The sequence below is a fragment of the Chelonia mydas genome, chromosome 13, assembly GCF_015237465.2.
Source record: "Chelonia mydas isolate rCheMyd1 chromosome 13, rCheMyd1.pri.v2, whole genome shotgun sequence".
NCBI lineage: Eukaryota > Metazoa > Chordata > Testudines > Cheloniidae > Chelonia > Chelonia mydas.
Window position 1 is genome coordinate 37,385,337 of NC_051253.2, and position 5,905 is coordinate 37,391,241.

Sequence of the window (5,905 nt, forward strand, 5' to 3'; positions counted from 1 at the left end):
CTGTAGGCTCTGTAGGCTGTTCTCAGGTTGTTGGATCCCAATGTCCCAGTTCAGCAATAGGGGTCGCTGTATTGGAGGGAACAGGATGGAGGACTCATTAAGGGACATTCTCCTCTGTGGGTCAGTAATAAACCCAGTGCTCCAGAGCAGCTCCAGGCGATGACATGCTGCAAGGAGCTGGGTGAGGTTTCATTTGGGGGGCGCTGTTGTCTCTTGGTCCATGCTGACCCCTTGTGCTTCAGCAGGGCACAACATGGACCTGTGCCAAAAGGAGCAAGGGGAGGAGCTCAGCTGTGGACCTGTTCCCATCAGAATTGCTTCTTACCACAGTGCTCCAGCATGGCTCTCAGGGGCCCTGTGCTGCAGGGGTGGATAGGGTGGCTCAGTATGCGGCACTCTCCCCTCGGAGTTGGTGCTGACCCACAATGACCCATCACAGTGGAAGGGGGCGCTGTTTCTGGTGGCTGTTATATCTTTTGGATGAGCTGTAAATGAAAGATCTTTCCCGACCACCCGTGGTCATTGACAAGTCAGTGAGGCAGCAGTGGCATGTACATAGGTGCACTGAACATGGCTCATTCCCTTTAGCACGGGGTGACAGACATACACACACACACTGAGCAGGGCGAATTCCTGTGTGGTTACCTATCTGCTGTTTGCAACACTTGTGATAATGACAAAACAATAAACAGAGCCTTGTAATGTTTTGTGACTTAAGGTCACTGATAGTTTACTTCCTTATGCCAAGTCATTGAGTAACTGCTCCTCTTCAAGCTAGAAGGCCTTCTACTTACCCTAACTGCTTAAGCCATTCTTGTATGCAGTGCTGTTGTAGCCGCCTGGGTCCCAGGATACTAGAGACACAAAGCGAATGAGGTAATATCTTTTCCTGGACCAGCTTCTGTCTCTCTCACCAACAATAAAAGATATTACCTCACCTACCTTGTCTTTCTAAGTAATTTTTATAAGTCTAGACCTATAGGTCTCTCGTGTTTCTGATTCCATTTCCTCAACCCTTTATCCTTTACTTACTATATAACTATCATTATTGAATGGCTATGTAGTCATTGCATGAGCTATAATTGTCTCTATCACACACACACACACACACACGGACAGTTTCTATTTGCATAAGGTGTTCTTTCCTTCCTGTCTTAATCATCCGTTGAACAGTGTTGCATGACGTTATATATTCTGCATCCCAGAGGTGCCTCCATTTCAGTGGTCCAGCACAGGGACCGCCAAGTACATTTCTCTTTTACGTTCATTTGATGCCTGGCTAAAGTACTCTGTGGGCCTGTGTGATGAAACCCAACACAACGTGAGACAGAGGAAGTTGGATGAGATAATCTAGAGGTCCCTTTTGTCCTTAAACTCTGTAACTCTCTGACAATATGAAATACATCAGTGATATGTGACCGTAAGTGTTTGGGATGAAGCAAGCACAGATATGGTAGAAGTGAATCTTAAAGACAAACAAAAGGAATCTCTGACTGCCAAACAGCCCCAGAAGAGTAGGAGTGATTATCTTGTGTTTTTTTCAAAGACACAGTCTACAGTGCCAACTCCGTAGGGAAATGTTGTTAGGAGGAAGTTATAGGACGTTGCATCATCCTTGTTCCTCTACATAAAATGTCCATTCAGGGGCCTAGGGGGGAAAGGTTCTGCTGCCACAGGTGATTTATTTGTTTCCTTATTCTCCAGACTCTGATCAAACCCTTGGTTCTAATTTACAGCAATATTTGAGACGTAAATCTCCCACTGAAGTCAATGAGACCTCAGCCCCTGTGCAAATAAAGCCCATTCTGAACTGTGATGAATGGAAAATGATCAAGGACCATGCCAGGTCCAGGCACATCCCTGCCCTGGCAACATTCACAAGTATAGGGCAAAAAGTCCAGCAAAACAAACAGGGAAATTTTACATTAGCTGTAGCAAATAGTTACACTGTTGGAGTAATGAATTCCCTTGGTAATAATTAATCTTCCTAGTGGCTCTGAGGCTGGGGATTGGCTTTGACAACAGGGGAATACACTGCTCTGTACAAACAAGGGAGTCTAAAGCTGCAGGAGCTGAAAAATCTAAATCAATTTTAAATTTGGTGTTTATTATATGTAGGCAGTTATATAGATAGGCAAGCAAACAGAGTTGTATTTCTCATGATAAGACTATATAAATGTATTTTATCATATAGTTATACATATATACACAGGCATTTGGCGCAATATTGTTATACACTGATTGAACCACTTGTACTTATATGAGTTTTTAACCCAGCTATTATTTTACATATGTAATATTAAATACGTGCAGTGCTTCTCTAACTCAGGAATCACCAGGTGAAATTCTCTGCCCTGCGTTAAGGAGGATGTCAGACTACAAAATGGTTCCTTATGGCCTAATGAATCTATGATATGCACTATGATCTGCTAGCATAGACATCTGAACCTGTGCAAAATGCCATGGAAGTCAAGAGCCATCTCCAAGAGTTGTTGTGTGACCTGATCAGGTTAGGCATAGATAGATCCATCAGAGTCTTACACAGGAAGCCGTTCATAAGTGCTGAGGAATGTTATTTAAAATTAGACAACAGAGAGCACTGGGAAAATACATTCAACAGCCAAAACCCCCAACACAACCCAAAACCTGAAATGCTGTACTGGACAGCCAGAGCAGGAATAGGAAAAGCCTAAATGGATTTTTCTGTAGAGCTGGTTGGAATTTTTCAAGTATTAAAATGTGAAAATTGTTAAATTTGCACAAACCAAGTTGAACAGTTTATGAAATATTTCTTATGTAAAGATTTTTTTTTTTTTGCTTTGACATTTCAAATTTTGAAGATGTAAAATCAGGATACCACTTTGACTAAAGATTGGCAAAATTCTAATTAAAATGTGAGAGTCATCGGGAGAAATTCAACAAAATGTTTATGAATTTCCCTTATTCCCCCCATTTTGATTGAGTCTACTTTTCATTCTCTGATTTCTCTGGTTGTGTGAAGAGATGCTCTTCCCTACCATTTTTCTAAAGGCTCCCTTCACCTCTTTGTTCCTCAGAGTGTATATTATGGGGTTCAACACTCGGGCCACAATTGTGTTCATAAGGGAAATGATTAGATCACTCTCTGGGGTGGAGCTAGACTTTGGCCTGAGGTAGGTGAAAAGGGCCGTTCCATAGAACAAAGTCACCACCATGAGGTGGGAGGAGCAGGTGGAGAAGGCTTTACGCCTTCCCTCTGCCGATGGCAGTTTGAGGATGGTGGAGATAATGCAGATGTAGGACAGGATTATCAGCAGGAAAGGGCTCATGATGAACAGCACGGACAGAGCCAAGACCACAATTTGGTTTTTGGATGTGTCTGTGCATGCCATCTTTACCACTGGTGGGATGTGGCAGAAGAAGTGGTGGATGCGGTTGGAGCCACAGAAGGGAAGGCTGAAGATCCACATGGTTTGAGCTACTTCCATTGAGATGCCGATGGTCCATGAAGCACCCGCGAGCTGTTTGCACACCTGGCCACTCATGATGGTTCTGTAGTGCAGGGGGTTGCATATAGCTATAGCAATCATACGTCATGGCTGCTAGGAGGCAGCATTCCGTGAGGCCCATGATGGTGAAGATGTACATCTGGGCAGCGCAGCCCGCAATAGAGATGGTCTTTTGCTCCACCAGGAGGTGAGCCAGCAGCTGAGGGACCACACTGCTCATGTAGCAGATTTCCAGGAATGACAGGTTCACCAGAAAGAAATACATAGGGGTGTGGAGTGAGGGGTTTAGCTTTATAAAGAGGATAACAAGCAGGTTCCCTATCAGGGTGACCAGGTAGATGACCAGAAGCAACAGAAACAGGAGGATTTGCAGCTTGTTAAGGTATGAAAACCCCTCCAGGATGAATACATGGGAGATGGTCTGGTTCTCTCCAGGGTCACTCACAGAAGAGGTCATCTGTAGGGGCAACACAGAAAGAGACTGAATCTGAGGAATACCAAACATGTGGATGTGAATCAAATAATTCATACTGGTTTCATTTCTGTTGGGATGCTTGAGAATAAAACCTGCAATTCTGTATATAAATATGTAACTGGGCCCAATCATCATTAATGATCTGGAGGATGGTGTGGATTGCACCTTCCGCAAGTTTGCAGATGACACTAAACTGGGAGGAGAGGTAGATACGCTGGAGGGTAGGGGTAGGATACAGCGGGCCCTAGACAAATTAGAAGATTGGGCCAAAAGAAATCTGATGAGGTTCAACAAGGACAAGTGCAGAGTCCTGCACTTAGGATGGAAGAATCCCATGCACCGCTACAGACTAGGGACCGAATGGCTAGGCAGCAGTTCTGCAGAAAAGGACCTAGGGGTTACAGTGGATGAGAAGCTGGGTATGAGTCAGCAGTGTGCCCTTGTTGCCAAGAAGACCAATGGCATTTTGGGATGTATAAGTAGGGGCATTGCCAGCAGATCGAAGGACATGATCGTTCCCCTCTGTTCGACATTGGTGAGGCCTCATCTGGAGTACAGTGTGCAGTTTTGTGCCCCACACTACAAGAAGGATGTGGCTCTCAAAGCAATGCATCAAATAATATTGAGCTATTAAGGGGGAAACTGGGAATGATAGGATGAATAGACTGGATTTACACAGCTAGTCAGCATGCTGAGAAATGGAACTGAGGTGTCCTGATACCTGAAACTGTGCTATAACCACAGGACCATTCTCCTGGTAATTCAACACAGAGAGACAGAGAGAGAGAGAAAGAGAGAGAGACAGAGAGAGAGAGACATTCAAAGGGAATCAGATAGAGGAAATTAAATTAAACTACCAAAGCAAACTTTGATGGTGCACTATGCAAAGTGCACTACCTAGAACAATTTAAAACAAAATGGAATGATGTCCTCTAAATACGGAGATCTGGTGGAGAGGTTGAAATTCTTCTGCCTCTCTTAAGACCTACTTTGGGGAACCTCTACTGATGTTTGTGAGTACTTTCCTCAGCACGACCATTGCAGTACATTCAGAGCTGGCTGGAAAAATGGAATTTCCATCTCTTGGAAAATTCCAATATTCCAATAATTGTTTTCACCCTGAATTGATATGAAAAGTTGAAATAGCGAAACCCCTAATTTTGATTCAGAAGAGTCCACATGAAATTGAATGGAAAATTGAAAATTGCCATCAGCATCAATATTTTCTCATGGAAAACATTAATATTGATGAAAACATGGACTTCAGTGGGAGAATACTTGGGGGCTTAAGTCATTGATTTATAGCCTACCTTGTTTAAGAAGAGTAGTTCCCTCTCCTAGCTGCAGCCACTATATGTGTTGAAAGAAACAGAGGTGTTTTTATTTCATTCACTGGCTTCTGGGACCTAGTCCCTGAAGGAAATTTCTTGTAATATTCCTCAGAGGAAGAACAATTCTGCATCTACCTGCAACAAAACAAAATTCACTAGGGCAATCATTTCATAGGAGGTGGTATCATCATCATCACGATGTGTGTTTTCTAGATGAAAATGGTAATGACACATTTTTATCTAGAAGGAGGAATGATTTGTCCAAGGCTACACAACACAAAGAGTCAGGGGTAGAGTTAGTAACGATACCCAAGGCTCATGACTCTGATTCCCTGATGTTCAGACTGTGTGCCCTACCCCTGTCTCAGAGCCATGATTAAAACCAAGGAGATCTGATTCCAAATCCCCACTACTCTAAACATTACATCCCACTCTCCTCCTAGAGTTGGGAACAGAACCCAGGAGACCTCACTCTGAGACTCTACTGCCCTAATGAAAGGGCCCATTTCGCTCCTAGAGAACCAGATCCAAAGCCCATAGAAGTCAGTGGGGCTATTCCCAAGTTTGCAGCAGGACCAGAATCAGGACAAGCTCCCAGGAACATTAGAATA

The 5,905-nt window shown here is 43.7% G+C and overlaps 1 pseudogene; it reads right to left on the reverse strand.

Annotated features, from left to right (window-relative positions):
* Nucleotides 1-2,429: 2,429 nt before the first annotated feature.
* LOC102934633 lies at nt 2,430-5,528 on the reverse strand (annotated as a pseudogene).
* Nucleotides 5,529-5,905: the final 377 nt, after the last annotated feature.